The following is a 25871-nucleotide window of genomic DNA, read 5'->3' as shown; positions in this document are numbered from 1 at the left end:
ACATGGAAACTCTGAACCCTCAGTCAAGAAGAACCAGGAAAAGGCAGGAGCTTCTCATTTATCCAATGGACATAATACTTTAGCCTGAAGCTCAGAAAAACTGGGTGGGCGTGGTTATGATCTTTATGGAAAATTAGTAGTTGTGTCTTTTTAGCATTATCCACATCTCCATGGGATGTGTATTTCTTCCATATAATTGTTTAGGCTAATAGTCACTTCAGAATTTAAAGAATTCTAAATATATTGTTTAAGAATTCCAAATATACTGATTTATCTCTGAGGTAAGGCAGCAAGTGCAGGGACAGTGCTGGCATTTTGGAGCATGTCCTTGACTGTGAGATATCAAGAATGAGAAGTTTTATGTTTTACTTTTTGGCATATTACGTATGACGATTGGAGAGTGACAGCCCGGGTGAGTTACTGGTGCATGATGTCATTTTCAGGCAAAGTGTTCTAACTGAGGTCCCAACATCTTGCCTGTGAGAACCCCTCCTTACCCAAGCCCAGGAAAGCCCTGACATTTTCACTGAGAACCTTGGAAAGCAAGGCTCAGTGTGACCTTTGATAAAATGTTTATACACGATGTGGCAACATGAAATGGCTCAGGTGACTCATGGGTAGAAGTGCTTGGAATGAAACTGTGTGGTGGGGAGGTTTGAGGAGAACCTGTACATTTCAGCTTTGGGGTCACCTTTCAGTACCACAGACAGCTCAAGGCATGGGCTACAGATACAGTTCTCTCAGTAATTACTTTCAGTCCTCACAACCAAAATTGAAATTACTCTTTTTTTTTTTTTTTTTTTTTTTTTTTTTTTTGTCAGAATGCTTATAAATGTGTATTTGGCTTTGCTTTCTGCATCAGCCAATCCAGACACCCCATACCCAAGTGCAGGAATACAGCAAATATATAACTAAACTTTAACCCATGCCTACCTATGTAACTACCATCTTTTGACAAATGCAGTTGACTAAAAGGATCGTTATTAATTCAAGTTGAAGTGTGTGTGTGTGTGTGTGTGTGTGTGTGATACTAAATATCTAGCCTTCTACCTCATTGTCTCAAGGTTAAATAGCAGAGAAAAACAGAAGCAGGATTTTCAGAGACATTTTTTTTTTGTTTTCACCCCTGCGGTGGGGCTGGAGATAAATTTTTTTAGCAGAATAAAGATAAGTGAAAGTCTTATCATTCAGAAAGTTTGAATATGGATTTCATTTAATCTTTTCAACTTTATCTCCATACCATTTTTCTCGTGGCAACAACTTTAGTATAAAAATAATCTGTTTAGTATTTTTCTACTTGCCAAAGCAAGACTGTGAAGTGAGAAAGGAAGTCCCTCGGAGTGCTAAATGGTCTTTCTGGGTCTTATGGAACTCAGAAGACTGGCAGGTCCTATACATTAAATTGGAAAGTACTTTTTCTTTGGTAATGTAATTACACAATAAATAGCACTAGGGAAACATTTAGTTTTTCCTTAGCTCATTTATAATGGAATTCCTCTGCATTTCTTCCAAGTTTGGTTTTTAGAGATGGATTATGTAGTTCTATAAGTGGAAATATTGAAATTAAGATTTCTTTTCACTTGTGAACCATGGGCCCATGAGGAGGAGCACTTGCTGAGGATGGGGTCTCAGTGACCTGCCTGTCTCTTGGACAGCTGGGGAGGGTTGACTGCTTATTAGCTGCTAGTCTCTGTGCGCTCCCTGTAATGGAGGAGAGACATTGGCTTTCTCACTGCTACAGGGAGAAGGCTGATGCTCTGAGACCGTGCTAGAATCCCTGCCTATAATTGTTGTTGTTTTTAAAAAGTAAAACAAAACAAAACAAAACAAAACATAATTCAAATGGCACAGAAGAATTTAGAAAAACTGGGAAGTTACATTCTGTGTACACTCAGTCTGTTTCTAAGAGGTAACCATTTTAACTGTCTTATGCATTCTTTCAGCTGCATAAAATCAAATATTTAGATGTAACTATATTCCTATAGAGCTTGCTTTTATTCTGTAATGCATTTTGGAGGTGCTTCCTTCTCATTAGTACCTAGTGACCTGGCTCATTCTTCTCTTGCAGATAGGTCCTTTTCTATTTTATAAAGTTCTGTGTATTGCTTTGTCAGCTTGAGATAAATGCTGATGAGTAATTTGGAGTTCTAATATATATATATATATGTATATATATATATATACATACATATATATTACACATATATATGTATGTATACTTACTAATATATGTAATGTATATATTATGTGTATATTATATATATTTATATGTAGTATTTAATAGGATAATAATGTATCTATATTATTGTTATATATTCATATTATATATGTAATACATACACACACACACCTATATAGGGGAATTATACAGTTTAGTAGTAATATTGCTAATTCAATGTTAATACTAGAGGTGTAGCTCAGTGCCCAGAATTAACAAGATTCTATGTTTGAACCTTAATACCAAAACTCCCTTCAGAAAGACTAGGCCCCCTGTGTCTGTGTTCTCAAATGTTATTATACCTCTGTAACATGCTTCATAGTTTGAATGAGGTTATGGAAGGTGAAAAAGGCTAAAAAGTTAGAAATTATCTTAGATTGGACTTAGGTACTTTTGTGTCTGTGAAGCAGATGGAAGCTGAGGCTACAGGGGGACCATTCGGCTCCACAGATGCTGGGGTGGGAAGCTGACTTGCTCTGTCATGTGACCAGCAGGTCAGTGGCTGAGACTATAGTGCCCATCACCTCCTCATCAGTAACAGTGGCACTCTCAAGCCTTTTGCCCATGCGTATACTGTAGTAACGAAATCACTCAGGACTCGTTTTCTCCACCTGCCTGTGTAAAGATCTCTGCATTATTAATGGATGCGGCACTAAATAAAGTGATCCTGGTGTGTTTACAGAGCAGCGTCACAAATGAATGGAGAGTGGAGCTTCAGGTTTACCACTAGTGGCTTTGCCTGGCCATCTGTCCCATTTCTGGGCCACTTTGTGTGTAGGAGGAAGGAAGGGGCCCTGAGGGCTGTCATCATCCCAGACCACACTTGGCAGGGTAGACTAAGGAAACATGTATTGATTTAATGCCAGAGAAATCATGTTTGGTCAGAATGTGGGTTTATAGGATTCTTTTAGAGAGAATTTCTTTTTATCAGGGAATAATATGTTATTTGTTACTTTGAAAATATATTAAACTGCTTACACAAAGAGGACTAACCTTAGACACCTTTTAGCCCCGTATACTACCCACCCTGAGAATGTCCATTATGACATCTTAATAGAAGAATTTCACCAGCGGCTATGTGACCATTATTCCTGCCAGGTTGTCTGTTCCATCATTAGACAACATTTTTAAAAGTTTGGAAGAGGCTGGAGATAGATTTCTTTGTGTTAAAGACTGCTTTTATTCAGTCCATAATCAATGCATTGAAGTTTTCCAATCAAGCATGGTGTGTATATCTATTATACCAGTATACACAGGGATACAGGCAAGAAGATTACTGTTGAATTCAAGGACAACCTGGACCATATAGTGACTTTTAAGTCTAGTTTGGGATACACTGAAAACTCCTGTCTCAAAATACAAAAGAAAAATGCATAAAGTAACAATAATAAAAATGTGAGCTTTTCGTATATAATGGTAAGGAATATGGAAAGCTCCTTTTTGTTGTAGAGCTGACACTCCAAGGACGTGAAGAAAGGAGACAACAGAAACATTAATTAAATAAACAAATCCTTGCACATCTGGTAAAAACCATGATGATGATTAAAAGAGGCTATGGACAGACAGAAGGATGGGGTGGGGGAGGACTCTCCAAGGAAGTAGTATTTAAACTGTCACACAGAGAGAAGGAAGCAGCCAGTATCAGTCTGTGTTAGCAAAGACCTGTGAAAGACCTGGGGACTAAGAGGGGTATCCTGTGCTAACTAAATCATTGTAGCCCAATGTAAAATAGTAATAAACAGGATCTGAAGAGGTACACGGACTTGCTATGGAACCCTCACAAAGCCATAGTAAGGATTTTTAGTACAGCTGTCACGTCATTGAAGTGTTTAAAGGAGAGGAGACTCATGTTCTTACCTAATGCTCCAGTAGGATTGTTTTATCTTACATTGAGGAAATGGACCAGGAGCCTGAGTGACAGTCTTGGCAAGCTGTGCTGTAGAGAGAGATGGTCCTCACTGGACTGGTGTAGCAATGGTGGACATCGGAAGTGAGGTCACTGTAGGATAGACTTATTCATGGGTCTGAGGTACCTGCAAGGCAAGCTCCAATGCAGAGATCACTTCTGGGGCTCTATCTAGAAAAGCTGAGTTCATGGTATGAAGAAGGAAAGATTAGCTAGGTACACTCTTGGGATCCCAGGGGCTGAGGCAGGAGGATCACAAGTTTGAGTCCTGCTTATATTATTACAAGTAGAGTTAGAGCCCAGCCTAGGCAACTTAACAACAACATGTGTTGCAACATACAAGAACCGACTGGGAATATAACTCAGCAATAGCAAAACATGACTTGACTGGCATCTCCAGTACCTCGACTTTTTGCCCCGGTAGAAAACCAACAATGGAAAACAAGACAACAAAACAAAACCCAAAGATTCACAGTGAAGAATAGGATATGGAATCGATGTAATATATTTGAAACTATTCAGATTTATGGATATGCATATATCTATATCCACACACATATGTATATGAGAATCTGAAGTTTGGAAGAAAGGTCTGTACTGGGGATTACATTTAGTCATCATCAACATAGACTGTTTAAGCCCACAGGAATTGATGAAATCACTGAGAGAGAACAGCAAGATGAGAAGGCTGGGAGGCAGTCAGATCGTTTTCTGACATCTGGAGGTTGAGTAAGGGAGGAACTAGAAAAAAGAGAGAGAGAAAGAGCTGCCTTTGTGGAGGAGGGCAAGATGGGGTGCTAGAAGCAGAGGAGCACTTTGCACCCTGTTGAATTGCTCAGGTCTGTTAATTGGGGAGCAGACGGGCTTTTTAGATTTGGCAAGTTGAAGGTCACTGCTGACCTTGCTTTGCAATTGCAAAAGAGCGATAAAGAACGGCAAACGGTAATTTCCAGTGTAGCAGAGTAAATTGACTCTTTCTCCTTTAAACATTGCCTAGGTCCCTTTAAATAACCTCCCAGTTAACCAATCCTGGCTCTGTTCTTTGAATGTTTCTCATTGGGTTTTGCATGCCCCTGATCACATTTTTCTGGGTGTAGTCCATTTTGGGGAATTTGTTTTGTAAATGAGATCAGAAATGACCCAGTGTATCCAGTCAGGATCACCAAAAATGTACCCCAATTTTGTCGGCTGTCTCTGATCTCCAGTGGTCATGCTTCACAGAAACTGTCACCACGTGACACTTATAAAATCATTATTGGATGAAATGATTGGCTTTGTGTTTTCAGACGTTGTTAAGTAGCATGTTGGTCTCACAGCAGTGTCTTAGCTTTTCAGAATTGTTTGAGTCAGAATTCTGGTGTTTATGTGACACACATTTCTTCAGGTTTGGAAAGGCTTGGGGTGTGTGGATGGTGTGTGGAGTTTGCCTGGCTACCGACTGGGGCTCTGTTCTCTTGCAGCACTGGGTCCCTATCAGTGGTTCTTACTGAGATTGCATACTTACCACTGACATGTGTACCTCTTTTGTCCTAGTTTTGGACTGGCAGAAAGTTTTAAGAGCATACCTTTGAAATCCATGCCCTTAGCATGAGAGAGCCAAGGCTAAGGTCTACAATTAGGCCTCATTTTGTTGTATACCACCTGCTTGTTCATTAAGTAACACAGCTCTGGGTGTCTTGACTGTTAACCATCCCCCAATTTCTCTACTTTTGCTCCAAGAATATCATGAGAACGTATCTGTTCTCTTGCTGAAAGCCACATATTTTAAGTGAACTGCAATGTCACAATTGCCCAGCCTATTAAGGATATCAAGGACATTGGGACGATTTGCTTCTAATTTTGAGCATTAGCACATGTTTGATGACCTAATGCCTCCTGTCTTATAAATGTTGCCTGTTTGCTTCTAGACTATACAATTAATAACTACTCACGTGTCGGAAAATTATAAAGCATAGGAAAATGTAAAAAGAGCTGCAGACGAGACATCCCATTGCCTCAAAGGTAGTTTTTCCTCTTGGACTGGGCTCATATGGAGTAAGTGGGGATACATTTGCTATGCACTTCTATAAAAGAAATAAGTTCTCTTGATGTATTTTTTTTCATGCTATTTCTATGCCAAGACATGTTCTCAATAGCTGTGTTTCCCCCTTGTTTCACCATGTAGCTGTGATCAGTTAAATTATTTCCCTGATTTTTAGATCTTTAAAAAAAAAGTCAAACGCATTTTTAAAAGTAAGTTCTCCCTAATGCCCTTGAAGATAAACTTACTCTGAGTATCTCCGGTGATTTCCTATGGATCAACTATCAAGAAACCAGCTATCCATTTAAAGGATGTGATTTCAAACAGCTCTAGTTTATAGAATAATCCTCTCAAAAGTTTCTGTCACTTTTTTTTTTTTAATTACTGGAAATACAAATGACTTCTTTAGGTACCAACTTGGCATGGTCTATATTCTGACCCAAGGTACCAGCAAAGCTTTTGAGTATTGTGCATAAGACCAGTATGTGCCCTACCCCCTCCCCAAGCTATAGTTTTGATGTTTTTCTTAATAAACTTGCCCCCTGAACAGAACGACCTGATCTCTTTTGGTTTGTTTACAGTTTTTACAACATAGCCTCCTGGCTTTGTGTCCTGCCTCTGGAGCCAGTCAGTCTGGATTCCCTCCAGGTTCTATCACTAATTAGCTGTGTGACCTTGGGCAAGTTGCTGAATTTCTCTGAGGTTGTGCTTCGTTGCCAGTCAAATGTGGATGACAGAGTACCTGCCTCTCTGGGCTGTGAGGAACATTATTAAAGACTTCATCTGTCTAAGTGGATTTCATTCAGATTCTGGTTGTGAGGGAATCCTCTTTCTGAGGGAAAAAACAAACACATCTTTTGAGGTTGGGATTTCCTGTCTGTAAATGAGTGCGAGGAACACTTCTGACCCACCCTTTGCTTGGCTTCCTCCTGGAAGCATAGCTATTTCAGCACTGAGTTAACTCCTTCAAGCGTGCATACCTGACTCCATCTTCAGCACCACTAATTAGGACCCTAGTGAGTTAAAAGAGTTAAGCAGGCACTCTGAAAAGTATGCATAGGGAATAATTTGGATAATGGAAAATTCTGGCATTAAACCCCCCTGCTGGAAGGACAGAGGTAGAAAACAGCCCTAGGCAAACATGTAAACTTTAGCAATCAGTAGTACCTGGGTCTGTAATCACTGTGAGTCCACAGGTTATTTAAATTAAGGGAGCCCCACCCCCACCCCCCCATCTCTGCACCAACTTTACTTCCAGCAAAGGTTTTATATCCTGTGTCACCACGCACTAAGAAGTGCTTGGTAGTCTGAAAGAATCAGGGAGAATCTTTGGTGAATCATGACCAATGATACCTCAAAATGTCCCCTTCCCTCTTTGGCAACTGGTTTACTTTTAACCAGGGAACTTGATTTGTCGCTGAGTGTTTATTACGCCAGACTCTGGTTTTGAGCAATGCACATTTGTTGGTTTAGTTTTGGACTTTGATTTTTTAATTCATGGGGCTTTAAACTTTGCAAACTCAGAACTTCAACAGGTAGACAAGTTCTCCCAGAACTTGTTAAATTTACGCAGCGGATATTTCTCTTTTGCCTTCTTGAATACTCTAAGCATCTTTGCCTAGTTTTGTATTTATCTGTAGTGGTTGTCTTCTGTCACAATGAGATTGTTAATTTGTCTGCTTGAATATGGGTATGACGCTCTTCTTGTTTAGTTACTTGGATATTCTTCCTCTATCAGGAGGCATTTATGTCCCAAGGAAAGCCTAATAAATATTTGCATATTACTATTCACACAAGTATTCTTCACTTTTAGGAGAAAGTGTGCTCATTATGGGTTTGACCTTGAATAACAGTGTTTTTCTTAAAACTGTACATTGCTATGAAGGTTAAATACTATATGAGTATTAATTTTAAGCTATTAATTTTTTTACTGAATAGTTGGGGGGGGGATTTTTATCCATGGATTGGATTTATGTTTTATGGTCAACAGAATATTAACACCCTGAAAAATAATTATTAGCCTATGTATATACTGCTTAGTTTTAATTGTCAGTTGAAGAATTGCCAGAATCAAATTAGCTTGTGGCTATGTCTGAGGCTCACTTTCTTGATTGCTAGTTGACATAGGAGACCCAGCCCATTGTGGGAGGTACTATTCCTAGACAGGTGGTCCCAGACTGTATAAGAAAACTGACTGGGAATGAGGGAGAGAACAAGCCAGTAAAGAGCATTGTGTGATGGATTTTGCTTGACTCCTGCCATGACTTCCCTCAGAGATGGACTGTTACATAGAAGTAAAAGCTGAAATAAATCCCTTCCTCCCCTGGTCGCTTTGGATTACAGTGGTTTTCATAGCCACAGGAAAGCAAGCTACAACAGCCTATTATTGATGAGATTGTATGCATATGAGGTAAAAGATAAAACTGATGGGCATGGAATTTTTATAGTTATGTTTTTCAGTGTCTGCTACTGTTAAATATCTACTCAATCGAGTCTTACGATAGGAAATTCGATCTATGTAGAATTAGCTATGAAGTTTTGACACTGGAATTACTGACTCTTAGAAGCTTGCAGCAGGGAACTTTGCCTACAGGAAATGAATCTCATCTTTGGATCAAGTTCTCATATCAAAGAGCAAAATGTCCCTGTCTTTTGAGTTAAAACATCTGATATACACCCGTGCATACAGGTATCTACTCACATCCACACGTACATGTATACAAACATATATTTTCATACACATATATTCTGCATGGTATTGCTTTAAACTTTAGCTGACAGCTTCCACATGTTGGTAACATTGTGAACTTTATACTGCTGTGAAAATATTCTTAAGTTTTTATTTTTTTCCTCATTAGTATTTTAGTCAAGTACTTAACTATTCTTGGCAATATCAAAGGGGATATTTAATGAATATGTATTTGAGCAGACTACTAAGGTTTAAGCAGTAGTGATATCTGATACGCTTATTTTTTGAGGAAAAAAAAGAGCAAAGGCACCAACAATATTGTATTCATGAATGAAAGCCATTTTATTTTTCATTCTTTGATTTGGTATTCACATATTCCTGTGGATTTATGTCCTTCAAAAAGGGTCTCTCTTCTCTATCCACTTCCCTCTTTTCAGGATATCTATTTTACAGTCTCTTTTGTCCCTTTTGACAACAATTATCCTTTTCAGCTGTTGAGTTTTGACCACATTGTGCCTCTCATCCCTGGATATGTCCTGAGTGCTTTCCTTACACTGAAGGACCATGATCCGACACTCCTGCTGTCATGTCCACTGTCTTGCTCAGTCTGACATGCTGCATGCAGATTGCTTCAGTGCAGCCCTTTATAAAAGTATCTTATCTGTTAAGTACGTCTTGTTGAGATTTTATACAGCTAGCCACAGAGGGAAGGAGGGCATGTGATTTGAACTTAGTCCCTGGAACCCATATTAGAACAACCTTCAGTGAGCACACTGAGTAGTCAGTGGGCTAGCCTGAGCTCTGCAGCAAGAAGCCATCTCTGTACAATAGTAGGTGGCCCAACAAGATGCTGTCTGTGAATGGAGAGTGGAAGCAAGTGCATCCTCAGGCTCCAAGCTGTGATGTATTGCTGCACAGGAACAAAGTTCAACAACATAGTAAGCAGTAGGACCACGAGGCTGCTGAGATGTGCAGAGGACTCACATACCGATGCGGGATACACTCTGGCTGCATTCCAGGCTCAATGCAAGCTTCAAGTGATTTGTCCCCATCTCCCTTGTGTTCTGGTGGTGTCCATGATGACCTGTGGGATCTAAGCAGTTGATGACGGCCCCCATCTTAAGAACTCAGGAAACTGGACAGGAGCAGTGAAAGCTCAGAGCCTGCCAATATTACATAGCATCATGAGCTCTTAGGATCAATTCCCTGTTTTTTTTAAAAAAAACATACATTCTCTGTCTCTCTGTGTGTGTCTGTGCCTGTGCACCTCCCCCCCCCCTCCATGCCTCTTCTTACTCCCTTTCCTCCTCCTCTCCCAGCCCCCTTGTCCCATACTTTGTAAAAATCATTAGACTGTTTATCTAAGGAATCCTTTGAGGAGCAGCCCTGCCTGGCACAGTTCTCCACAGACCATCCACTTGGCATGCTTGCTTTCAGCCTCTCGACCTGTGTTCATTTGGGAATATTCTGGGGAAACACATGTTGTGTTTTGAGACTACCAACCACGTCAGGATTCTCAGTCTGCCTCTGGTCCTTGAGGAACGCATCCTTGAGGATGCGTGATGATCTGTGGTTTCAAATCCTCTTGGGTGTGCCACCATCCTCAAAGGGTAGAAAAGTAGGCACAAGCATAATATGTTCCAGTCATGGTGGATCGCATCTGTCGTTTGTACTTGGATCGATGTTGGATGTTAAAATATCTCAGACTCAATGCTTAGAAGTGATTGATACCACCTGGCTGGGCCTGCCACTACTCAACAGGGTGTGGGTCACAACACTAAACAGAAACCCCCAGAGGATTGTGTAGGAGGACAGACCCAGTATACACCTCGTAGACTTTCACATGTGCCTCTGGATTGCAACACACTGAGGACTTTGGCTCTGGCTCCCCAAAGATCTGGGTTCACTCTTGTGTGATCAGAAGGGATTGCCAGCCTCAGGTTTATTTTCTTCATCTGTAGAGTGGGAGTGGCTGTGCCCATCACTGGAATGTACTAGAATCTTAATGAGATTGTGCTTAGGAAGAATTGACATGGCACTCAGCATATCACAGTGCTCAGGAAATTCTCACCCCTCCTCTTCTCCCATCATCATTTTCAAACAAACTCTAGAGTCTAAAGTTCTGGAGGAGCCAACAAGAGGTTTATTATGGGATATATTTCAAGGGAACTGAACCAAGTTCCTTTCGGCCAGGTTAGAGGCAAAGAAAGCAAATGGTCAATTAATCAGTGCAGAAGTTGGCAAACTCTAGTCCTTGACCAAACTCAATAAATCTGGCCTACTTGTTTTTAAAACTAAAGTCTCACTGACACATGGCCCTGCACATTTAAGGGGACTAGAATATTGCTCCATTTTTGTTCTGATAACAGAATCTAATATTTGCAACAGAGACCACATGGTGAGCAAAATAGAAGAATATTTACTCTCTAGTCACAAGAAACAGTTCACCAACTTCTAGGTTAAAGAAGAGAAGCATCAACAAATGCAAGGAGAAACGTGACCAAGTGGCTTCTGCTTTTACACCAAGTTGTTTTGTTCTTCTGGCTCTGGTCTTCACACTAAGGTATGGTGGTAGGTTGAGGGTTAGGATACACAGAGTGGAAAATGTAAATCTCTGGGTGTAAGGCCTCTACCATGTCCTGAGTTCTCAAGTTTTCTGGATGTGAGGTGACGTGCTATTGCAAACCAAATTAATACCACCAAGCAAGAATACAACGGCTGTGTGCAGGGGCTTCTGGGGCACTGGAATTTCCAGTCAGAGAGGCCTGTGAGGGAAGAGCAGTCTTATGCGATATTGTGTCACTCATTCATGCAATAGTGTCTCTGGCTAGGTAAAATGTTTGTGCCACTGTTGGTATAGGTGGCTTCATTTGGTAAGGGAAACTCCCATGTTTATATTTAGAACCCCTTTTCTGGTTGACTGTTTCTAATCCCAAAGTGGGAAGTAGTGAAGAGTGCCTAATTTTGTATGGTCTGGTTGTCTGACAGCACATGTACTTTATTAGTTTGCTTGCTGACTTCCGTTCCTACCGATTAAAGGCATATTTCATAGAGATAATCTCTTCCACCTTTCGCTGACTGCTGGACACTCCCCTTCATAGTCTCAAGGGGGCATTTCCCATGTCCCAACTAACCTAGTCTCTCCCTTAGGCTTCCTTGCTGCCTCTTACATTGCTCTTGGGGCAGGACACCACCACTCACTACCTAGGGCCTTGGGGAAGACTTTCTCCTGTCCCATTGGATCTTCTCTGTGCCCTCTCTCACACCATTGGCTCCCCTAGCTGCTTCCCCTGTGGTATCCTTGTCGTCATGGCTGCTTTCTGCAAACAGGTGGCAGTACTTTCCTGCTTGCTCTCAGGTTCTCCTGCAACCTCTACTGAATTTATATTCAACAAGGATTTTATATTTGTGCTATTTATAGCATATGCTGTTCATCTAGCCTGTATCCTAATACAAGCATATATAATAACATATAATATGTACAGTGTTTTATATATGATATGCTGATATGTGATGTATTCTCTATATTTGAAGATATATTAATTTCATCATTTTTAGATATTACATATGGCATCTTCTATTATATGCCAAATTTTATTGCATACATTAGTATTCATCTAGCATTTCATAGTAGCTTCGCATTTTTTTCTTTAAGCTGATTTAACCTCGTCTTAAGTAACAATAGGGCCAGAGTGCAGAGAATACGTTGAAGGCTTGGCCTGAAATAACATAGCTCTACCACCCCTCTAAGGCTCAGGCTACACTGTGTAAGAGAAAGGCTGGGAAGACTCAGAAAAGGGAGACTAGTGTAACATGGACATGTCTTCTGGATGTGACATAGTCATTACAGCTCATGAATGCATTGCCTCACTGCAGCTGTTTTTATTTGCACAAGACATGCACAAAATAGGGCCCTTCAACACTTCACCATATGTAGGGGGGAGCCCATTGGGCCCTATCCTCCCTGGGGGATCATTGACAATTTCGGATTGTTAGGGGAGGGTGTCATGTTTCTTCAGGCTTGTAGTGATGATTGCCCTTGCTGCAGTAAATTCCTTTCCACCCACACTCTACACCAGCGGGTCACACACAGAAAGGAGACATCAAAATGAGAGGGATACTTGCTGAGAAGAGTCCCACCAGGAGAGGAGGGGCAAAAACAAATACTATTCATTATATAAATGTATGGAACTGTCAAACAATGCAAAATATTTTTAAAAGCCAGTATCCAGGGAGGTGCAGATAATATAATTGCTGAGTCTTCAAATAAACAATAAAATAAAATTATACTTCCACAGCGTGGTCTGGCTTCATCTCAGAGGGGTATGTAAAACTTAGGAAGCTCACCTTGGCTCTTTCCCTCCTCGGTTTTCATGTGTATTAATACAGTCTCTAGTGTTTCTGTCCTCCCTGCTACTGCAGGAAGGACTTCCCCAAATCTAATGTCACAACCATTTGACAATGACCCCTGGCTCTGTGGTTTCACTGTGACACATCACAGCCTAGCTATCAGAAAGCTTCCTTCCCAAACATGGTCTCTGGATGCCCATTAACACCAGCCATCCCCATTCACTGCTTGAAATTCGCAAAGGATTTAACACTGTTCCATGCCCTCGGAGTCTGGAATGCCTTCCTTCCTTAGGTTCTTCAGATCCTGCTAGTCCTTGAAAATTTCCCGGAGTTACCTCTTTCAGGAAGCCATCTCTGCCTAACCTTAACATCTTTTGTGTTTCAGCTCTTCTCCAAAAACAAACAAACAAACATACAAACAGTTTATGCAGGGACAGGGAAGCTCCAGGTGAAACAGAAGTTGTTCAAACACATATTTCTCTAATATTGCCTTAGCAATTCTTGAAAGCCTATCAACATCTCACAGCTTTAGTTGGTCATCTATAATCCTGGGGTGCTTTTAGTCCTGTTCTGGCTAGTTTTTATGTTGACTTAACACAAATTAGAATCATCTGAGAGGAGGGAATTTCAATGGAGTAAATGCCTCTGTAAGACTAGGCTGTAGGGAAGCCTGTAAGAGATTTTCTTAATCAGTGATAGGTGAGGACCAGCTCACTGTGGATGGGGCTACTCCTGTGCTAGGTGGTCCTGGGTTCTAAAGGAAACCAGGCTGAGAAGACTGGAGGAGCAAGCCTGTAAGCAGCATGTAAGCAGCACTGCCTCATGGCCTCTGCATCAGCTCCAGCCTCCAGGTCCCTGCCTTGTTTGAGTTCCTGTCCTATCTGCTTTCAATGATGAACTGTGAGTGAAACAAATCGTTTTCTCTTCAAGTTGTTTGTGAACAGAGTGCTTCATCACAGTATTAGAAACTTTAAGATAGGTCAGTGCTGGACACAGCAGTCACAAGAACTACCCCATGTGTGTCACCTTAACCATTATTACCCATGACAGGCATGATCTATTTCTCGTGAGTTTCCTCTGTTTGGATTGTACCATGGCTAGGTCTGGGAGTATCGAGGTAAGAAAGTGATGAAAAATTCAGGACACAATGATTACCTCCAGTCTCAGCTAACGGAGGTCATTAATACAACAGGACTGGTCAGACGCTGCCTAACTCAGTTGTTAGTCCCATGAGGACCGATGTCACATGTGAATCTGATGGGCATTCCCATGGCCCTGCTCTTTAGTTAGCATCCATGAAATAGCTTCTCCCATGTTTCCTCTGTGTCATTGCCTGGGAGCTGTGTAAATGGTCTCTATGGCTTCCTCTATTAAGTAGAGTCAGTCAGCTATCCTTTCCCCTTTTCTTCAGTTTACCAAAGGCTGGTTGAGGCTAATTTTGAACCAAACCAGCTCAGAGGAGGTGGGATGACAATATAATGTACTGAGAGGAATTTAACAAACATGCCTTTCTTCAGTGAAAGCTCTTTCTATGCCTTTGTGTTTTTCTGCTATAATGTTTGAGATCATTAAGGAAATTTAGCTTTATGAACTATTTGTACTTAGTTTGTATTTAAATGATTAGGATGGATGATTCTTAGAGTCAGCTGTCATTGGTTGAAATCAGAGCTAGGGGTTTGTTCCTGATCTTTATAACTGTACTAAAAGAGATAGGCTTTGTTAGACTTGGTTTAAGGAACTGTGGAAATGGATCTACCCACATGCTGTGGTTTATTTCAGAAAGGCCACGGAAATCAAGGCCCTGATAGTGACAGGTTAGCTCTAGATAGTTCTGATCATGTAACAGAAAGTGGAGACCTCTCCTTGGTCATCTTTGTTGTTGTTGTTTTAATCCTATTTGTTAGATGACCGTGATGTCTCCTCTTAGACATCTTCATCTTTACAAAGCACTATCTTGGCTTTTTCAGCACTCATTAACCAGGTAACTCCTCTTCAGTGAAGCCTTGTTCAGTTACATCATATACTCTGCTCTTCCCCTTTCTTGAGCAGCATCTATGGGTGTTTCTGGTTCTGAATAACAGAGCTCTTATCACTCAATGAATTAATCTCTCTGGATCTATTTTTTCCTTCCAAGGGCCTTTGTATACCCCTCTGACCCGTAAGTTGATTGTGCCATGTGATTCTGCCATCTAGTATTTTTATGACTAAACTAGAGGGAGACATGGAATGAGTCAGTCTACATCATATCTGACAGTAATGCTTGGGTTTGGTAGGATTGCAGGGTTAACATTGTTCACCCGAACCATTGTTCATGGTTCAGGTTCTAGATTATCCTGTGATAATGGGGTAATGCTCATGGATCTAGACAAGTTGTCATTGTAGTTTTGGATGCCCTTCATCTCTGTCCTTAGGATAGAGTGTGTCTCTTTTCCCCCCATCACTCTTCTCAATCCAGGCATCGTAGGAGAGCTGCCTCTAATTCTATCTTGGCACCACACCCTTCCCTTTATTAGTGCTTTCTCTTTTCAATGGTATTCTTCCCTGTCTTTTATGTGATGGCAAAGATAATGATGAAACCAAGGGAATATTCTTTAAGGAACTGTGTTAAAAGATTGATTGAGCCGGGCGGTGGTGGCGCATGCCTTTAATCCCAGCACTTGGGAGGCAGAGGCAGGCGGATTTCTGAGTTCGAGGCCAGTCTGGTCTACAAAGTGAGTTCCAGGACAGCCAGGACTACACAGAGAAACCCTGTCTTGAAAAAAACCAAAAAAAAAAAAAAAAAAAACCAAAAAAAAAAAAAAAAAGATTGATTGTATGAGAATAAGTATGGTCTGAGAAGGAAATGTAAGATGAGGAAAGATGTTATAAGACTATGGACCCCCTTAACTCTTTGGGGTTGAAGTATCAGAAGGGACAGAAAATCGCTATCATGACTAATCATTCTGGACTTGTTGTTCCAGCCTTTATGACATTCATTGAGAAAGTAAAGTTATAAGTATTAGAATAACTAATATACTTCCCGTGGCCAAGCTCTATTCTAAGTACGCTATACACCCAACTTCATTTCAATTTCTACTCAGCTAGCAAGTTGCAAAACTGGGAATCGAATTCATATCTTGAGATCTGTAACTTCAGAGATTCTTTTTTAAGGGAATGGTTAGGTATAATTTTATCTGGAATGTGTTAGAAAAGTTGTTCCATTTTTTTCTACTTCAGTTACGGCCAAAATGTAACCACTTCTAGAAAACATGATATTCAAACATTTGGTTTACTTTAATATAGATAAAGGAGATTCGTGGCTCCAAATTGTATTTTATGTTACCCGAAGTCCACCAGAGTTGACTCAAGAAAACTGTAGTAGAATAATCTTTATCCATAATTAATTGTTCCATAAAATATGTCTTGTTTAGTCTTTTTCATCTGTCTCCAGGGATGTCCATAGTGTTGGGATGGAAGCCAATACTCAATTACCCGTGAAAGTGAAGTACAGGGTAGGAAAGAATGCTGACCACTGAAATCAAATCTGGAGGAATCTGAGGCTGTGCTGCAGTGACACTCCACTCTTGGACGTCTGTGTGAGCTCCTTTTTATAGGGGTGACAGCTTCTTCTCTTGCATTCTCATCTATTATAACTACATTCCCATAGGAGTTAAGCAGGTGGTAGTTCAGAAAAACGAAAACTCTAATAATCTCCATAATAATGTTAAACATGTTGTTTGAATTAAAAACACCCAGAATGTTTTCTCCCAAACCTGACTTCAACTGAATGGAGGGGCCAACTTTTTTCTGTGTACTGTGCATTTTTTGTTGTTGTTGTTGTTGTTTTGTTTTTTGTTTGTTTGCCATTTTCTCTCTCCCATTCCTTTGGTCTGACTTTTTTTTTTTTTTTTTTTTTTTTTTTTTTTTTGATAGCATGTTTAACTGAATGGATGTTTTTGGATATTCTTTTGTTTGGAGAGACTGACCAATGTCATTCTTGAGATTTCTGTACTTTGATGCAAGCTATACTTTGAACTTTGTACATGTTACTATTCGGTGCCTTTATGCTCAGTTCACGTGTCATTCTGGCAAAGTTTTACTGGCTGCACATACTTTATTCTTATTATCCTATGTGTATGGGCATTTTGTCTACATGTATGTCTGTGGACCATGTGATTGCTGGTGACAGTGGAGGCCAGAGAGGTGACTGTCCATCAGATTCTCTGAAATTGAAGTTTCAGATAGCTGAACATCAGGTGGAGTTTCAGTGAGCTCCCATGTGAATGCTAGGAATCAAATGCTGGTCATCTGGAAGAACATCCAGTGCTCCTGACAGCTGAAACTTCTCCCTAGGACACATTATTTCTTCTTCAATGGACCACTGGAGAGAATTTTTTTTTCTGATTTTAAAATCTAAAGTATACAAATTGGAAACACATATTAAAAATAACCAACATCCATCTTGATTACTCCTACCACATGACTATTCAGAATTAGTCTCAGTGACTTGGGCTTAATTACAGGCATTTTGAATTTTGACAGAATTGCCACTTAATGTCTGTTTTGTCATTTCTTCCTAAGCAGGGAAGTATTAATATAACAACCATTGCAGTCATTAAGAAGCTAAACAGAATATTTTTAGTAAGGAAGGTTTGAAAATTTAACAGTAACTACAATTGAGTGTATTTTTGCTTAACCTTAACTCTTATTGAGGTGGGATTGACATGTTTCATAAGACTCTATTCTAATTTCAAGGGCTTAGCACAGGAAAAACTTAAAAGAAGTAAAGGAATTTGATCAGGGTTGCTCTTCATTCCTTGCAGTACGTCCTTCTGGAATGTGTTTCCCAGAGCCAGGGCTTGAGCTTTCGAGCCATTCTAGGGGTTTTGCCTTTCTTCCTCAGAGTTTCACTGGTTTCAGCCCCAACAGTGCCTTTTTGTTGAACGTGAAAAAGCCAAAAGAAAGGCCCAGCCACTGTGCTGAGGACTCTGAGGCTGGACTCCCTGACAGTTCACAATAGCTCTCTCTTCTAGCCTTTGAGCTTTGTGCCTCATGGCAGTGGCAAATTTTTCATTTCTTTTCCTCTTAGGTTTTATTTATCAGAAGAGAAAAAGAACATTACAACCAAAGGCTAAAATGGCCTTCCACTTTATTCCAAGTCTGCTTCCCCACCATCATCTATTGGCAGTGGCAATGGTTAAGAATTTACATGTGTTACTCTAATCTGTTCTGTGTATGTTGCCTGAATGAAACGATGTCTGCAGACATTGACCCGGCCACCTTGCTTCATGCCAATGCAGTCTTCCCTCCAGGGGTTTTCCACTCTGCCCCTTAATTTGCTTTCAACACTGAGAGTTGGAGTTAGTTTAGTTAATTTGATGCTGTATGGCACTGTTCTATTTGTACCTATTTCAGACCGTATTTTAAATCTGTACTTTTCCTGTTTATTCTTGTTCGTGTTGTGGGTAACATGAGGGTTTTTAAAATTCATTTTCCTCTGTAGTAGTCTGGAGGTTATATAATTTATATCCTCCTTTTTTAGTGATCACTCTTACTTTTTTTTTTTTTTTTAGCAAATATGTATATGTAACAATGTTTAAGGTATGCTAGAGTTTCTGTCCTTATGTACAAGATGACACCCCTTCAAGGTTCTCTTCCGGTTTCCATTTCCTCTCCCATTATTATTATTGATTTCCAGTATCTCATTTACATCTTACTTTTCCATCTCTTCCAAATTTTTTTTAGATAGTTGGTGATTATGATTATTTAGATTTTATTTGCCTCCTAGCATAGCCCCTTGGTCATCCAGCCTTCATTCTGATTTCCATTTCTATCTTATTATGGCATGCTCTGCGTGAAAATATTTTTCACATATCCCCTTTGGGTGAGTTTCCTGGGGTGATGCAAGTAAGCCTTTACCCACCCTGGACAGCACTGGTGGGAAATAAAGGAACCAGTCCCATCAAAACTTAGCCTGGTGAACCTGCCAGTTTGTTGGGGTTACGAGAGCATAGCGTACTCAACGGCAGCTGCATCTCTAGAAATGCCCAACTCAATGAGTGGGAATTCACAAAAGCCTTGGATGTCTCTCCACACCTTGCAGTCAACTCCATGGAAGAGTCTCTTCTCTCCAGCTTCCCTTTTCTGGTCTGGGCTGGGGCCACTTAGAAATTTCGGAACTTTTGGCTGCCATAGCCTGACAAGTTTCATGAGCTACCTGAATCTTTGCAATTGTCATTCACTTACTGAGTGGGAGGGAGGGTAGAGATGGGATATTTCATCTCTGGGGAATGGCTGTCCAAGGCCTCCTGAAAGATAGCCTGGCCATTGTTTTCTTTGAATAGTTTAAAGATCACACATAATTATTTCATCCTAATTTGTATTTTAACAACATAGATACAATATTTCTAAAATTTAGACCTAGGCATTGTTCTTCTACATATCACCATCTTCACGGAAATATTCAATTAAATCCCATTGTCTTTATTGAGGTTAGCGTTGTTCTTTGGAACATGAGGCTGCACTGGGTTGGGGATTCAGTTGCTGTTCTTTGATGACAGAAGTAGTGTGAGAAGTCATGTATTCCTTCACTAAAAGTGTTGAGTCGTGCTTTAGAGAATAGATCTTTCAGATCTCTGTATGTGTGTATCAGTTCTTACTCAACTGATTAACTCACATGTAATACCTCTTCTTCTACTCAGTTGCTGTATTTCCTACCAAACTGGGCAAACACATATAAAGTCATTGACATCGTTGTGGGTGACATCTCCTTGTTCTTTCCAAATTTGTTTCATAACTACTAAGTATGTGACACATGTCAGTTTTGTTACTGTAGAGGCAGCTTCTACAGGGAGATCACTTGAGTTCTTGTCCATTTCTGCACTTCTTCTATATTACCCTAACAAATTCCTTAACTTTTGAACCTTAGCTTTCCTTAAAATGAGGATAAAATCTCAACACACTGACTTTAGTTGTACATTTGATATTAATCATTACTTATCTAAAACATAGCAATCAATGTGGTGAGATCTTTCAAATTCCATCTCGAACATGGTGGGGAATATGAAGTTCCAGACAACTGAAATTAAGAGTTTTATAGATGAATAAGCTGAACTAGGATATGTTCTGTTTCTGTTCCCACAGGGCACAGGGTGTAATGTGGAAGTTTATTTCAATATTTGTTTCTGCTAGAGAAGAGGAGTTTTTCTGAGAGCATTGGGGAGTTAGATATGACATTGCAGAAATCATAATGTAAATTAAGGGGTAAACATTCATTTGCTTTATAAATATTTGATTTTCTTCCACCTTTTCAGAGCTACTTGAGGCTCTTGTCAAATGATGTGAATGTTTGAGGACCTGAACTTTAGCTCTGGGCTTTTCACTCACTCATGGGGTGACCATGGCAAATCCTTTCAATTGCTTGTCCTTTAATTAAGCTCTTAAAGGGCAAATGTGCTAATAACCATGAACTGCCTTTTAGCTAGCTTTTAAGTGCTTAAAATAACAAAGGTGATGATATTATATTTTAGCTATGTAGTAGTTATTGCAATGCTTCAAATGAAAATAAACAGCCTTTTATTCTTATATATTAAACTTTTTAGAATGAAATTAATTTTCTCTTACTTAAATATGGCTTTGTACATATAGCCTTAGCTATAGCTGGTTCCCTGACAGTCAACTCCCTACTTCCTTCACACTTTGTAAAGTTGAAGATGAGGAAGTTGAGGATGGGGTGGTAGAGTTGAGGAGTGGAGATAGATCACCATGAGACGGAGCTTTGCTTGAATTCTGGAGAATGAAGGCATAAGACACCACCCTCAGTATTTTCTGTGGTATCCATTCTATTGGGAGGAAAGGACCAGGGAGAATGAGCGTTCTGTCTTTTGGGGAAGGCTCTCGAGTTCTTGTACAGACACCTTGCATGAGCTGCCGCATAGGTGAAAAGGATTATGGGTAACATGGCTGATAGTGGGCACAGTTGCCAGAAGCCACGTGAAAGGGGTCAAGGTTTGATTTTAATTACAGTAAGTAAAGGGCAGCAGATTCCAAATCCATGATAAGCTAAGTTACCTCTGGATCAAGTAGATGGTTGTAAGGCTTTATCTGTGGCTGACGCTCTTAATTAGATTAGAGGAGAGGGACCCCAGAGGCTCATGTTCAGCAACTGATGAGGATTCCTTCAGAAGCAAGGCACAGAGGATGCTTATGAACAGCTTCTCAGGGCTGACGCGACCCTGCTTCCTTGTCAGATCCTTGTCTTCCATGGTTAATATTTCAGCTTTCAGAATGCAGGCTCTCATTTAATTCATGTAGCTACTTCTCTTGAGGTTCCACGGAACACCATTCCTTATTCCTGCGTTGGTGGGTTGACTTCTCGGCATCGACAGAGGTGGGTGTTGCCTCTTACTAGCCACATAAGGCTGATATTTTTATTTCGTGTCATAAATGAGTAGGTTTAAGTTTAGAGAGTTTAAATACCTTACCCCAAGCCATCCAGCTAGTAAGCGGTCCAGCCATGTACAAGCTTCTCTGACACTAGAAATCGTGTTTCCTATGACTGACTCACTAAGAGATTTTAGAGCAGTTAGTTGACACTTTAAAGTCATGAACAAGAGACGTCCACCTACAAAGAACACCACCACTCAACAGCTATGGAATTTTCATTTCAGTATTTGAGATGCATTCCTTTTGACAATTTTCTAACTGTTTCCCCTATAAAATATTTTCGTTAATAGTCTTTTTTCTTTTACTGATGTTTACCCAGAAGTTCAAAGTATACTAAGTTAAATGTAGTCTTATTTTTCAGCAGTGTAAATAATAGAAATCCGGGTGATAGTGGGTGCTGGCTCTGTGTCCTCAAATGGCTAGGATATAATTGGCTTTTGATTTTAGTCATAAGATGGGCACTGCAGACCGAGGGCCCATGTGAAGGAGAGAGAGAAGATGCCTATGTCAACCATCGCTGACTTAAAACAAAACAAAATACCCAAGGCATCATTTTGTGCTGTCTAGTAACTCTGTACTTGTAATTGAAGATCAGAGCTTTACCATGTTTGGATGTGGGAGAGAGAAAATGCAGTATAGACTGCAAAGTATAGACTTCTAGGGAAGTGGCTCTGTCTGTAGTGGGAAGGGACAGCAAAAGGAATATAAGACTGTGTTTGGCTCATCACTGCCCATAATAGAAGACAGGTGATCATTTGTCCTTCCCAGATGTGGGAAGGGCGTGGAAAAACTTTTGCATGGCTCATGTTTTAGACTGGAATTTAGGAAGCAGGCACTCAGGTCTCACTGTATAAAGGGACCTCATTGAATACTTGTTTAAAGGTTAATAAATTATTATTATTTATTAAGTTTATCCTGTTGGCAGTAGTTATAAATTGTAATCAAGGTTTTGCTTGGTAAGAATATTTTGGCTGTAAATTGGATTTCTGTGTTTGAGTCCATATACAATTGCTCATAACAGCAGCCATTACTTTCTAGACTTGACCATGTAGACTTTGGCGGGAAGTATTTGGATGTCTGATGACCTTGTTCATTCCCATCCTTCTCTTTCCTTGTTTTAAATGGTTTTTCCTTAATTTTCATGAGTAATTCATTTTGTTCACATGCTTCCCAAATTAAAAGTACTTAAGTTTGCATGGTCATCTGTTACTCTTTTCTCTCCAGTCCTCAGACCCCAATTTCCCTCTCTATGTGGTTCTTAGTATTAATTTCTAGTCTTTTATCAAAAGTATTTTATACACATGAAAAACAAATATATTGTTTCTCTTTAAGAAAACTGCACAAATACTAGCAGATACATTGTTTCAAAAACTACTTAGTACTTACTGCATCATTTTCTTTAAGAGTTTTAAGACAAAACGTTTGGATCCTTTATTTTGTTTGGGGGACATTCATAACTTCTTTAACCCATCTCGGTATTAAATTATTCAGCGTATCCCAGCCCTTTGCAAACATAAAAGCAGTGCTGCAACACATAACCATGAGCTCCATGTTGAGCATGACTGCAAATACATACATGTAAATACATACAAATACATACATGTAAGGGAGTTGGAAATGCACAGCCCAGCCTCCAGGAAATGCCAATGCCAGGATCCAGCCTGTTGAACTGCCCTCCTCAGGAGCTGACAGGATTCATAACAATGCATGCAAGTGTTGTCAAGTTCTGTTCTTTTCTCTCCTCAGAAGTACAGCATGCACTTCTACAACTTTTTTTTCTTTTTCTGGCACTGAGGATCCAACCTAGGACCTTGTTATGCTACAGGCAAGTGCTCTTCTCCGAGCTATGTTCCTAGGCATTATTATTCTTACTATTTGAAACAGGATCTCCCTACATCGGGCTGGCATCAACTCAAGTGTCTGCCTCCTTAGTAGCTATAATTACAGGCCTGTGTTACCAGGCCTGACTACTTTTTTAAATCTAAGTTTAAAAGTAAGAAAGAAACGTTATTTAACTTCCCTTTTACAAGCAAGGCTACGCTTAGTTACTTTTAATGGGCTTAAGAGTCATTCCTGATATTCGTGTCCTTTGTGGGTTTTTCTATTGTGTAGCTGATTTCTATAGGAATGTGTCTATCTACAAAGTCTTTTGTGACATACATGGAGATACTACCTCTCCCTATAATTTGTTGTTTGTTTTTGTTTTGCTCACTTCATTTTGCTTTTGGCCTGGTTGGGGAAAAAAAAAGTTACAGTTTCACGGAATGAAATGTATCCCTGTTACTGTTCCTTTGTTTTACTGCTCAAGCCTGCAGCACAGCCAGAAGGCCTTTATTTCCCTGAGCTTATAGAAGAATTCTGACTTGCTTTCTTTTTATTTTCTTTTTTATTTTTATTATTTATTTATTTATTTATTTATTTATATTTTATTTACATTTCAGATGCTATCCCCTTTCCCCATTTCCCCTCCCTAGAAAACCCCTATCCCATGCCCCCTTTTCCTTTTTGCTTTTATCCATTTTTTAAAATGTTAATCAAAGGCTTTATAAGTTTGGTAATGCTCAATCAGAAGTTTAATGTACTCTTGGGCTCACTTTCATGCCAGATCTTTCATAGGCATGCAGTTTTCCTGGGGAGTTCAGATCTCAGTCCTGGGCCCAACTTTATTTTTGATGGCCACTGACTTGTCTGCAAGTCATTTTACAACAGCGTGGGCTTTCACTGTTGATGCCCTAGCTTTTTACAGCTGTGAAGCTCCCATTCACCAGATGTGTTTTGCAATTTCTGTCACTGTCACATAGTAAATTAATTATTACATTTAATTGCATATGGATACTTTTGTCTCATTACTTTTATGTTTCATTATTTCTTCCTTCCTTTCTTTCTTCCTTTCTTTCTTTCTTTCTTTTTTTCTTTCTTTCTTTCTTTCTTTTTTTCTTTCTTTCTTTCTTTCTTTCTTTCTTTCTTTATTTTTTTCTTTCTTTCTTTCTTTCTTCTTTCTCTCTTTCTTTCATTTCTGAGACAGGGTTTCCCTGTCTGTGCAGCCCTAGCTGTCCTGGAACTCACTCTGTATACCAGGATGGGCTTGAACTTAGAAAGCTGCCTGCCTCTGCCTCCAGAGTGCTAGGATTAAAGCTGTAATATCACCACACCTGGCTACATTTCATCATTTCTTAATGACCATATGACTGTAGTATTCAATGAGTATTTGGGGTCTTGGTTTTTCCTGAGCAGTACCCTTGATTGTGGTCTAGTAAAGGAGTTTGAGATGGGTGAGATGCTGTCCTGGAGCCCAGAATCTTGAGACATGGTTGAGAGGAGTGCATAAAAGAAGCAGGTAGGGTCTCCACAGCTCAGCCTCTTCCTTCACAGCAGGTCACCGACTGTGTAGCTGCCCCTCCACTGTATTCTAGATGCTATTCTGTTGAGTTCTCTTGCTGCTCATTAACTGTAAATAGTGAGGTAACCATGTATCATGTTGTGGCTATACAAGCAAATATAAAACCGTTATCCTGGGAAACTGAAGTTTATTATGGGATGTATTCTGGACTCATAGTTGTGAAGTTACTTTCATTCACACTCAGAATGAAAGTAAGTAACCATCCGCAAAGATGTTGCTTCTCTGAAGAATATCGGAATAAAAAAAGGAACAGATATCTGATTTGCTATCAGTCATTCCTGTGAGCTACCTGGGAAGTAGAAAAGACATCGCACCTATTACAGATATTATGTGAAATTCAAATAGAATATTTCTGCCGTTAGACTTTAATGTTGACTTTGAGGGACTGTAATATTTAGAATGCTTTTGTGTTCTCTAGAGATTATTGAGTGTACACTAATGCTTCTCTGAACGTGGTAAATATCACTTTACAGTTTGTATACAGTTTGTAATTAACAGTCCACTGTCCTTGGCTTTTAGAACATTACTCTTTTCTCCTCCCTTTGAAGACTCCTGCATTTCACATCCCCTTATGAACCCTACCTTTTACGTTCTCTAAACTTGACCTTGAGAACTGTCATGTCTACTCTCTTTACGTTCTTGTATTCTTCATCTAATCTAATAAACCACTTAAATACAGATGCCTCCCAAATGTATTTCCATGTTTTCAATATGATTCGTATTATTATCTTAATGTATTCTTGGCATCTATTCTTGGATATTAGTGGCCAAAACTGGGCTTTTCTTTCTTCTGTACTCTGCAGAGTTTAGGAAATATTCTCAGAAAGTGGCCTCACCATTCATTTTTTTTTTTTTTTTTTTTTT

General features: G+C 39.8%; 1 protein-coding gene across 2 annotated transcripts in view; it reads left to right on the top strand.

Moving 5' to 3' along the window:
- The window catches only part of Kcnn2 (potassium calcium-activated channel subfamily N member 2), a 133517-nt gene that overhangs the window by 5222 nt on the left and 102424 nt on the right, over positions 1-25871 (top strand). Inside the window, exon 1 of one of the 2 annotated variants that reach the window (XM_076912684.1) lies at positions 11372-11396. The exons of the other annotated variant lie outside the window; for it this stretch is intronic. The gene's annotated coding sequence lies outside the window, so the exon portion shown is untranslated. Of the gene's footprint in view, positions 1-11371; positions 11397-25871 lie in introns of those variants that run through there. 2 annotated transcript variants of the gene reach the window in all.

This window comes from Arvicanthis niloticus, chromosome 14, assembly GCF_011762505.2.
Source record: "Arvicanthis niloticus isolate mArvNil1 chromosome 14, mArvNil1.pat.X, whole genome shotgun sequence".
Lineage (NCBI taxonomy): Eukaryota > Metazoa > Chordata > Mammalia > Rodentia > Muridae > Arvicanthis > Arvicanthis niloticus.
Note: the sequence above shows the minus strand (reverse complement) of the source record. Positions and strands in the feature narration are given on the sequence as shown.